This window comes from Centroberyx affinis, unplaced genomic scaffold, assembly GCF_046629955.1.
Source record: "Centroberyx affinis isolate AG114_WGS23_722 - 3 ecotype Tasmania unplaced genomic scaffold, CSIRO-AGI_Caff_v1 ptg000385l_1, whole genome shotgun sequence".
Taxonomy (NCBI): Eukaryota; Metazoa; Chordata; class Actinopteri; order Beryciformes; family Berycidae; genus Centroberyx; species Centroberyx affinis.
This window is the reverse complement of record NW_027279053.1, coordinates 237989-250560: the sequence shown is the minus strand read 5'-3', so window position 1 is coordinate 250560 and position 12572 is coordinate 237989.

The window sequence follows — 12572 nt, the reverse complement described above, 5'->3', positions numbered from 1 at the left end:
CAATCGGAGGAATAAACACAAGATTGTGAGAGTAATGCTTTTTGGCTTTTGTGGTGCATTTAACTGGTTCTGATTTTAAAACAATTCTTCTACAATTCAGCAGGCAAAAAAAGTGGCTACCACACATTATACTGCTGATCATAGAAAGAGATTTAGATTGATTCATGCCAAAAACACAGCAATAGGATTCCACATTAGTTCAATTCATTGAAGTAAACCAGCAAAGTGAGGCATTTATACATTTTTCTTTCCACTCATTCACTGTATACCTTTCACATTACTGGGGAAAAGGAGTAATCTGAAATGGTCACAGAGGTTCACATTAAATATATCCGGGCATTATCCAACTTTACAATGTGACTGTCAAGCAATATGGATAATCCTAGTGATATATCCCACGCTTGATTGTTTGGAGCAACAATGGCGGGGAAGGAACACATCAAGAAAGGGACTGACTTTGGGGTCAGTGCTTCCTGACAGAGGTTTTGTAGCCGCTAATAGGGTGGCTGGGTGACGGCGGTGGTTGGGGAAGGGGATGATAAGCTGCGGACAAAAGTGAAGATATCCTATGAAACGAGCGGACACAAATAAACAGCGTCTCAGGGGCCCCTAATCCTGCGGCCGCGCTCGACAGTGGGCTGTCAGAGTTGCGCGGACCAATTTGAATGCACAGCAGGGGGGAACTCCCCTCTCTTCAATTTGGTGCGGCATCTTGTTTATTTCCTGCCATAACTGCGCCTCGCCGCCAAACACACCACACCACAACACACCACCCCATGGAAAATCTGTAATTCAGTTGGTTTTGCGAGACAGTTTGATATTATAGTCTGCTGAGGGAGAGGAGGAAAATGAGGAGGAGGGAGAGGGAGGGGGAAAGAGAGAGAGAGGGGGGGGGATGGAAATGAAAATGATGAAATTGATGCAATAGGGGCCATGCTAAAGACAGCTGGAATATATAGTAAAATAAATAGGAGATAAAAGATTAGGGATGAAAGGGGAAGAGCGCCTGCCAGACACAACAGGTTTTTGCATTAGAGAGTGGGAAGTTGAAGGTGTGGGTCTTGTGGACAGGATGTTCCTTTGTTGGCTCGCTGGCTATAAAAGCTCTGAGGCCTTGGGCGTGGTGTGCCAAGTATGCCACTCAACGGCAGTGGTATTCAAAGCAGGTGTCCAGACCAATATATCAACAGCTCTGTCCCCGAGCCAACACAGCCTTTGTGGCGAGATGCGACTTGAGAGGAGAAGAAATGCCGTTGCTTCATGCATACAATCCTATCTCGGGCGAATTGGTAATGTTCTCTGAGAATATCATTTATATTCATGGGGACATTAAGATCTCTACGGTCAAGATTCAATTTTTTCTGCCATAGATGTCCCCGATCGACAGAAATTCCAATAGACTAACAAATAGGTGACAAATATTTTCTGAATCTAGCTGGCTGAATAGATTACAGAAAGCCTTGTTGGTAGAATTGGTTCGCATATGTTTAAATCTACTTCCTACATTCACTTTGCCTCTTGGGAGCATTTTCAAAACACAAAAAGGGGAGAAGCCTGTTAAGAGCAATGTCTGTGGTACTAAATATATAGCTATTGAGTGTGTGGTCACATAAAGGTGGTGGCTCTCCCCCCTCCTAGTGGCTGTCACAGTGAATCCCTGAGCTGCCACTGAGCAGCCTGACCTTTGGCTCTGCCTTTTAGTGCATTGATCTGCCGGTCACTTTGAGCCAAGATGGCTTCCCTCCTCGCGCCCGCTCCCTTCCAGTTAACCTGAGCGGACTGGGTGACCGCCCGGGCCCTTGAACTGTGACCTCTGGCGCCTACGCGGCTCTGTGCTCCACCCTGTCAGAATTATTGCTTTTTCAGACGTCTTAAATAATAACATATTCAGTAAAAGGGAGAGAGGCCGTTCTTCCTAGCGGGACGAACAGGGTCATGCGTTCTAATTTTAGGTGTAGTGTTAATTGCGGCCCTCTCAACTGTCCTCCCCGCCACCTCTGACAAAAGCAGCATTCATGGCCAGCGCTGCTAGGCGGGCTGGCGGAGAGCCCGCTGTGCCAGTTGTTCCTGACACCTCCTTGGCAGCAGCAGGCCGACTCTGGCAGAGGTGCCCGCTAATGCCTGTCTGTCTGTCTGGTGCTGCCTCGCCAATATGCATGTTCTATAAGCGTACATTTTGCCTGCTCTCGTCCGGGTATGCATTACATGTCACGCTGGTCCCCCAGTTCGATTTCAAAAGCAAGTTGCGTAGAATTACAGCGGTGAAAGGCCCTAAGAAGTGTGCTGTAATTTCCAGATAAGGCTGATCTGATCGAGGCTCAGCGTGCGGAAAACAAAAAACGGAACAGATTCGGTGCAGCCCATAAAACATCGGGGCTGTCTTGATGTAAGTGAGGACATTTTGTCACTCTAAGGCCTGGGAGTTCACCTCTGAGTCGGGGGCTTGCGAACACGCTCCCCGCAAAGGCAGCGGAGGCGCGGCACGTGCAGCACAAAGCAATTCAGCATTCTAACGCCCTGTCACCAGGCTCGCATTTCAACCATTCTTTATTCTCTGCCACAGTTCCAGCAGGGTGTAAATTGTGCCGGGCTGTAATTAATCCATGTCAGGTCAGAAAAGAAGAGGAAAAAAACCAAAGAAAACGAGCTGAAGTATGAGGTGCCTTTGATGATGCAATCCCCCCCCCCCCCCCCCCTGCGCTATATTGTTTTGCATTCACAAGGAAAATCTGGGACCCCCAAGGAGCCGGGGCCCTCCTACAGTACTTTCATGTTTCTAATGCTGCTAAAGCTCCATTTGTCCCATTGTACTCCTTCACCAGTATGGGACAGAGCTAGCCTTCTCAGGGGGTAGAACAATGGACTTATTACAGTGATAAAAAAAATATATCTTCAAAAGACACCGCACACTGCTGTGCTCATATATGTGTGACCACAGTATAACCCCAATTTCCACCGGCATCGTCAAATCACGGGTGTGGAATTGATCGAAATTAAAATGTACGATCCATACAGAAAATACGATGTGCTACAAAAATGTTCCGGTGCAAAGTCACAATGTTTGGAGAAGAAAAACTTTGACAATTAATTTTCAGGTTTAATGGAGGTGAAAAGGTTGGTTACACTCCCCCCCTTTGGTGATATAATAATGATAGTTAATCTCATTCAATAGCTGGCTTTTGAATTAGCTTGATCAGAAGTGTTGCTGTCAATCAAGTTGATAAACAGTTGCATTTGAGAAGGGGAGATGGCTCACCCTGAATGGGAGTGGTAGTTCTTGCTAACATGAGTGACAATTTTGTCGGTTGGGTGCCTTAGTCTTAATTTAATTTTAGTTTTAGTGGAACCTGCCCTGTAGAAAACCTAATAATATATAATATACACCACATCTCACTACCCCAACCAATGAAAACAGCATGTGGACCCGGACTGCCTTAATGAATCGATTAGAGGTGAAGCAGCTCCAATCAGATTGATCTGGCAGAGGGAGTGAAGAAGAAACAACGTTCATTTCTATCAAGTGCACCACAGGGAAAAGACTATAAATGTAAACATAGGGCTGAAATAAAGCCCATACATGAGAATTTGTTTTTCCATCACCTGACTCCCTCTGACTGTTTTTCAGCTCACTCCATCTAACTTTCTGAATCTACTTTTAAGGCTCAAAAAAAGACTCCAGGAGCTCCCTGGAGTCTCCTATACCCGGTCCCCTCTCTAGTTGAATGTCTTTGTGTACTCAGCATGGTTGGCCCATACATAATATACACTTGAATCAGCAAAGGCTTCAGATAAAAAAAGAAATCTATATCATGCTGAGTCCAAATCATCAAGGAAAACCTGACATGAAACTTCTGCAACCAAAGATGTGAGATGAGTTAAGTACTCTGAAGGGGCCTGTTCTTTTCTTCTTCTCCTCCTTTTTTTTTTTCTTCTTCACAAGTTTCGCTTCATTATTACTTCTGCTGAACATGTCTCGACTTAGTCTAGTGAACAGAGAGATGAGTAGGGGGGAATTTAAGTCTACCGGGGGGGGAGAGAGAGAGAGAGAGAGAGAGAGAGAAACGAGCACAGCAACCCACGGCACAGAAACTTTTTTCAGGCTCCATTTAAACTTTGAACAGATACCCTAATGTGTTTTACTCCAGACTCTCAAAGGATGAGGGATTTTTGGTTTCAGTTCCTGCCCCGGTGCTCATTTAGGCCTTATTAATCTAATTACTTGCCCAACTGTACATATTTAACATCGCCCTGGTTCTCTCCCAACTCGTCTATACGAAGATGCTCGACGAACTCAGCTGGCTATACCTTTATAAGGAAAATTGCTGAAGCTTGCAGATAGAGAAAAAAAAAAAAAGCTAAATGGCTGCAATTCATCACACGATTACACCAATTATGTCGCTGGAATTTGGACGGGCTCGGATCACGGACCTCTCCGTCTGGGATTCCTGGCAGCCAATCCCATGCGCACGCAAGTCCGAGATACCGGGGCCCATTTATCTACCTTTGGGGAAGTCTGAGCCAATATTAATGCCCCGACCATGATTCCCCATCATCTGCTTCACCCGGTTGGTGACACTAGCGGTTTACACATAGGTTATTAATGGTCTATAAATATTCACTCTATGTTTAGTGGGACTTTGTGGTGGCCATTAGCGGAAGAGGTTTGTGTCGGGCGGGGAGGCGGACGGGAGTTTTTTATTTCTTGACGTGACAGTGCGATGGCGGGGCTAACCTTGGGGATCTGGCCTGATGGGGAATTGGACCTTGGTTTGAGGCACCACTTTTATTCTCCGGCTTTTCACGACTAGTGAGGCAGTGAATGATGAGCTGCATGCTTCAGACCCCTCATTCTTATCTTCCCAAAATACAAGGTTAGGGAGTGAAGGAAGGCCCCCCACCCCGCCCCACCCTACTCCCCCCAGTCACACACACACACTTCTACACCCCTTCCTACAACAAAACAAATCCATCAAAACCTAAAAAATAAACTTCCCTCCCTGCAAAAAACATTTTTCTATAGAAATACTAAAGATGAAGCAAAAAGCAAAGAGAAGAGAAATTAAACTACATTGTGAAAAATGAGTCAGCTGTCTCCCTCTGCATATTTCTTTTTTCCTCTCTACAAGTGAGCAGCAACCAGATCTGCACAAATCCAAATGCAATCAGACAGCTTCCTGGAACAAGCGCAGCGCTACATACACCTTGCTCACCATGGATTAAATTGCCATTGACAAAGTCTTGTCATTGCTACTCCTTTCTGGATATGATTTGAATTGGATTCATGTAGACTCTTCTGACACAAGGAAATGGAGAGAGGAGGAGAGAAAGGAAGAACCAGAGACGCAGAGGAAGAGGAGAGGTAAAAAACAAGGGAAACAGAAAGACAAGGGGGGCAATCAGAGACAGAGAGAGAGAGACGGAGAAGGTGGGAATGAGAGACGGAGAGAGATAAAAAAAAAAAAAGGAAATCAGAAAAAGGGGTCGAGCCAGTTAGAGACAGAGACAGAAGAAGAAGAGAAAGGGGTAAAAGAGAGAGAGCGCTTGTCTGACTGTTTCACAGGTTCATTCTGATGCATGGAGACAGACAGGAGAATAGATTGGTAGCCTTGGGTGGATAAGGACAGAACCATTCCCCAGAGAGATGGATTAGACGAGGGAGTGGAAATAAATGATCGCAGATTTTAATGGCCTTTTGGCTTGCTGTGGCCCCCCCTTTCCCATTTCCATGTGGGGGGAGTTTTACAGTGATGACATTTTCACATGCCAACTGTCTACCTTTTGCAGTTTAACTTCTCAAAAACAATCATCGCGGTGCTGCGGTGGGACAGGGGTCGAGGGAGTGCGGACGGAGCGCGTCTGTCTTCCAATCACAGATGCATGGCGAGATAGAGGAAACGGACACCTGAGCTAGAATTACATGTAGTAGGTGACCTATACAAATCAGGATGTTTGTGCAATAGCTCGCCCCCAGAGGTCATTATAGAATATAAGGAGAGTCTGACCTTTCCTTTATCTTTTACTAATACACACACACACAGGCACACACACACACAAACACAGATACACTCAACCATGCAAATGCACACAGACATATTAAATAAAGGTTTGGGTATACCAACTCAAGTGTGTTTCAAATTCAAAAGGTGAATCTCTTTAGTTGAAAGCTTTTTATTTGAAAGCCTCTTCAAATATCTCAACAGCAATATTTACCATACTTTTTTAGATACATACATTTGTAGGTATAATACTAAACCTATGGACTAGAGGGCCGTTTGAGTTTGTGTTACCCTAACTGAAACTTGTCCCTCATGAAAAATAGCAGATGACAGACGGGTTAAAGTTACAGTGGGGGAAGACAAGCTAAAGAGGAAGCATGTGCCCTGTGTTTCAGGGTAAAGGGTGAATGGGGGCAGACTTTAAACAAACTATGGCAAATGTACTGTATGTGACTATTGGCTGAACGGAGTCTGTTGTAAAAAGTGGATGGGCTAATATAGTAATGTCATAGTGCAAGGGGATAAACTTACACTACCACGCTTTGCCCTTCTACCACTGCCAGAAAACTTCACCTTTCCTGTCTTGTGCAAAGAGGTGTTGAGCGCATTGAACACAAATGACAAAAATAAATATTACCCTGGTCCGTGCTATGTCAAAATATAGCACCACATTAATCTTGGCAATTTAAACATTATATATAGAGGTATATTTAAAATACGAGGGAGCCTACACATAAGTCAGGATAGTTGAATATTATACTTGGCCATTACTTTTTATGGAAATGTAGCCTTGGGTTGTGGAATAAAAAATGGGTCTCACTCTTAATTTCTGTTATGATAAGTTCCATACCTGATTGCCTCCATAAGAGGCAGATCTGTCTTCATAAGGCCTCGTGAGGCTCCTGACAACTATTTAGCTGTGCTAATCCATTTGTTTGATTTATTTCTTACAGTATGTGGGTAATGTCTTTTAAAGATCTAGCAGCTACAGAGAGATGAAGGAAAACCAATTGCCAACAGATAGCATCAAATTTCTGAGCATCTAATCATTCTTGCATATCTTCTTTTCCTCAGATTTCCTTTTGGTTAATAAATGAGAAGCCTTGATGAGCGGAAGAGATATGGATGCCATTCCACGCAACAGTATTGCACTCCCTCTACAAGATAGTGATTTTGCAGTTGCGATAAGCATCTTCTAAATAATGCAACGCACTACACAAAATAAATTGATGACATGAAACATAGCACGCCACTCCAGCAGCTTAAATAACTATTCTCTGCCTGAGAAGAAGGCACAGAGGAAACAAAGCCAGTTCAGAACTAGGATTGGAGAATTTAGTAAGCTTTCTTCCTCCAACAGTTTCTTCTCTCTCTTTCTTCCTCCATGCTCACCTTTCCTACCCTGACTAGCAGTTCCTTCCATCACTCTCTGACCTCTGACCTGTGGTGGGTCTAGTCGGGGGACCTGGCCGGCAGGTTGAGGCCGGGGCTGAGATGACTTTGGGGGGCTCCAACCCTATCCAGCCGTGAGCATCCGTCACCGTCAGAATGACCACTACCGGCGCTCACTCTAGCATAAGGGAGAGAGGGGTTGGGTGGGGGGGGAGGCGGATGGAGGGGAGGGCAGGAGGGAGAGATAAAGACTGATGGGTAAGGGGCTGGTGCTCCTCTATCATCATTTCACAGGTCTGGGACTGTGAGACAGCAGCCTCTCACACTGGGAATCACTGCTGGTCTGGGAACGGATGGAGGGAGATGGTAAGAGAAGAAAGGTAGGATGCTAAAGGAAGGTGGAGCGCAATCAGTTTGGTTGGCTAGACTCCGCCACTTAAAAAGAACCACCGACTTTAGCCGGTGAGTGAATTGACAGTCTGATTGAAACTGTACACAATGGCATTTGAGAGCCACTTGAATGGAAATGTATGTGGAATGCTAAGTTGCCTACTGAGATGCTGGTTGGCTTCCATCAGTTCCTTTGCACAATTTCTGTACAAATACATGCAAATAGAACTCAGTAAATACATGCATATACATTGTACACAAATGTGGAGACTTATCCTGGGAGAAATATAATGTAGAGCAAAATACAGACACACGCACACACACACAAACACATACAAATGCGAGCACACTTTACTCAGCCACACACAAATAAGCTCTCTCTCCCTTGAGTAAATACACAACCGCACATTTGAGAGTGTACACACGTAAATGTACACACATGTGCACACACACACACACACAGGTGCACATGCTCACACAGTCATGTGCACACACACACACAAACGTGCGTACACACAGATTAGGCTACTGCTGGGACTGAGGAAAATGGCTTTAGGGGACCCAGGGCAGCGGCTGTGGTTCCCTGTCTCTGGCTTAGACACAGCCACGTCGATAACTAATCCTGACCTTTCCCCAGCCGCCAAATTGAAAAATAAGAATAAGAAAAAATAAAATAGATGGCGGATGCTATCGAGACGGCCTGTGCTGCTTCCTGCAGGTGTAGGAGGCGCTCCATCTAATGGATTGAGAGCAGGAGAAAGGAAGGGGAGAGGAAATAGGGATGGGTGTCGGGTCGGCCATATCTGCCTTCCGCAAGGTCCCTTCACATGAGCCGAGAGACTAATTCCATCCTTGGTTTGCCCCAGTGGCCCAATCCTAACCTGGAGAGCCAGTCATGGGGTGGATTGCAGTGGGGCAGGTTTTTTAGGGGGGGGAGTGTGGAAGGAGCGTGTCTGTCTTCCAATCACAGATGCATAGTGAGATAGGAGAAATGGACACCTGCGCTAGTATTACATGTAATAGGTGACCTATACAAATCGGGATGTTTGTGCAATAGCTCGCCCCCCTGGTTCATTATATGAAGGGAGTCTAACCTTTCCTTTATCCTGTGATAATGCACACACACAAACACACACACACATACACACACACACACACACACACACACAGACTCCTTGCTCTGTCATACCTGTTAGAGCTCTAAATTACCTTCGCCACAACCATGGCGAGTGTTGCCAAGCATCTCGCTGTAGCGCATATATTTGGTTACATTACCCAACCACCCATGGTGTGGCACTGAGGAGGTGATGTGCTCTCTCTGGATTCCTAGATAGGTGACTTCATCAAAATACTTTGACCCCCTGGGAGTGTTGGATCTAACCATGTGTGTCCACCATCAGAATAATTGGCATATAGGTGCCATTACTGTCTTGTGGATAAGTGGGAAGTCCAAAATATATGCACTTTAGAATTTTAATAAGACATGGATGGGATTCTCATTGATCATGCAATTCGAACCGTCAAATTCATCATCTTGGGGACTGCAAATTACTTGTGGAAATTTCTAAGCCATTTCACTGAACAATATAACCTTGAAAGAGAGTCAAATAACAACAAACTGGCAAGAACAAACTAATTTAAAATTACAAATGTAATTACCTTACTCACTTGCCCAAATGAAACCAGACACTGTCCCATTTTTCCATTCTGTCCACACAAAAGGAGAAAATATCATGTAGGGAATTTCTGTGCTGAATTTGGCAGAAGACTCATTCAGAAGTACAAACACAGCAACATGCACATGTACACTTAGAAGCACACAGAAAATAAAGACACATACACAGACACATGTGGATGACCAAAGAACACTCATCCACCATGCCTCAAAGTATGCACACATACACACATACATGCACACACAGGGTTCCAGGGTGTCCGGATTGGCTGATACTCCACCAGAATCCACCAGGGGGAGTGGTAGTTTTGAGTCAATGAGGACTTGAAGGGAGCTTCCAAGTCTGCTCCAACTGAGTCGTATCATTTTTGTGGTGCTGGTGCTGTGTTGGGGCTCCAGCTCAGGTCAGTGCAGTGATTTGGGGGTCAGCTGGTTTGCTGTTCCCTAATTCCCTGTTGTTGGTGCTGCAGATAATAAGGTGCAAAGATCCGGTCCCGGGTCATTAGACAGTCCTAATCCACCTCCACCAGCCAGTAGGACACAATGAGAGAGTGAATGAGAGGGAAACAGGAGGAAGGGTGCATTGTACACTTACATACAGATGCAAATACATGAGTGAAGGCGCTGTGCACAAACACACACATGCATAAAAGCAAGCGTATGCACAGACATAGAAGCATGAACAGCAAAGTGCACACTGCCTGTTATGCAGATGCACCTGCTGGTATGCAGTAAACAAATGCAACAAAGCTGATAGATCAATATGCACACAATAGCATTCAGTGCTGTGGAGAGTACAGAGAAGAGACAATTCTCTCTAAAATGATTGGTGCTGCACAGAAAACAGAAAGGAACAATATCATCTTCCCTTTCCTCATTCCCTCGTTCTGTCTGTTGGCAGATCAACAGGCCATACCTGTAACTGCCTCTCGTTGCCAGGCGCTAGTGCGTCGCGCCACTGAAATGTGCCATGGCTTTTGATGCAAATAATACACGTTTGTAAGACTCATTAGTCACTCAGTGGGTAATGGTGCCAGACGGTGTCAGGAAAACAGGAAGGCCAGGTAGAAAAAAAAAAGGAATGAAGAGATTAAGGCCCTAACTTCTTACACAAAACACAAATGGACACATATAGAATCATACACAACCATGCACAACAATACATGCTCATAGACATACACATACACACGCACACACACACACAGATAGACATGTGCATAAGATTTTAGGCCAAAAAGCTTGAGATAAACAACATGCAAACATGAGCATTGGAAAGCAAGCTTGCTAGTCTTCAGAGGAGAGAAGGAATGAAATGGTCTCCCTGGGGACAACCCTAAAAATTGCACATTTATATGCTACAAATCTACTGGGTGAATCCAAAATAATTCAAGTAGTCTCCCTAGACAAGACAATGTGCTCTGAATTCATTTTCAACCATCAGACTGAAACTGGTAGCAGCTATCGTAAAGCAAGTGCTTCACATTGTTGTGTTTCACTTTCTAACCTATATGCTCTCATTTCACAAGGCTTTATTGCATTTAACTTCAGGTTTTAACACCCAGGTTGTTTGTTCAAAATGAGAAAAAAAAATCCTATTAGGAATGATCCAACGAGGAATTAGATCAGTTTAAGATAAACTGACGTGGATTCAAATACTTTGCCTTTAAAACACACTTTTTATGAAAAGTAAAAAGTCCCTTGATTCCAGTTATAACATATTTAGAGTGACCACCTAATCCTTGGAATAATTTGGTTGCACTGACTCTTGAAATAAAGAGAAATCACATACACTTGATGCATTTCAATGGCAAAGATTTGTCCTCAGCGTCCAACATTCAAATTAATGTGTTTTCTTTTTGGGGTTTTTTCATTTGTAGCACAGAGGGAACAACAAACTTGCGTTTTAGGACCTTTATTGTTGTCTACCACAGGTTCACAGTGAGAGGTGAGATAAACCTTGAGCCCAGTGGGTTGTTTTCGCAATTTATCCACTAAACTCTCTCTAACTTTGAAGTGACATTTTTGGAAAACCTTCCATCGCATATTAGACATGACAAGAGAAAAGATTTCATCAATTCGATTTGCATAATTTTCTTTCAAAGCAGGGATTCATTGGATAATAATGAATTGTCCAGTGACTAAACAGTTACTGGATGTCATGTTTAGAATACTGTTGATCATCATAGACAAATGAAGCCAAACCTGCTAAAGGGATATGATAAGACACTAAACATAACCAACATTATTTGTTTTGGAGCTTGTTTGCCTGTGCTGTCACTGAGTCTCACAAGGTTTATCTGGGGCTAAGAGCTTTTCACATGTGGCCTATGTAGTGTAAGTCGATCCCTTCTAACCACCCAGTCTAAATTAGCTCAGCTCAGAAGGGTCGAAGGCAACAAGTCAGATGAACAGAGATGCAACGTGGCCTGGTTCCAAACGCAATCCATTCTATACATTATCTCGCCTCCCTGGCCTTGTCAGAGAAGGTCACTGGAGTAGCGCCCTCCAGTGGTGAAGTGACAGCCATTTTCTGCTGCGTTTTAGTTCTGTTTAATGGAATGTTTGCCTCCAGCTATCCACAGCATGCCTAATTAATCGGAGTAATTATTTGCTTAGGCAGACAAAGTGAGCGTTTTGTCTGTGTTCGGCAGTTTTCGACAGGGGAACATTGTGTCCGGATGAGGGCACGTGGAATGGAGCGGTATCGCCGGAGGAGAAAAGTGGGCATGACGACCCACGGATGAGGGAGTTTTTTTTTTTTTCTTCTTTTTGTGTGTGTGTGTGTGTTGGGGGGGGGGCACTATGTCATCTTCCCTAAGATTTGGGAATATGGAGCCAGGCAAGTCTCACAGTCTCTGGGCAGACACTAATTAACTATCCATGTCTTGACACCAAAATGTGGCTGCATGAGCTGCAATCAGCCATACTGAAGTTGAAATTCGATGTCAGAGATTCTTTTGGACTTTGCATGTTTTATGAGGGAATGAAAATGTTCAGACAGGAATGTGAATTTTCACAGTCTTATGAAAAGCCGAGGCAGACGGAGAGTTATCTTAAGATATGTGGAAAGGACAGAGCCGCTGCTTGGTGTTTGATTGACAGTGGGGAGAACAGAGAGA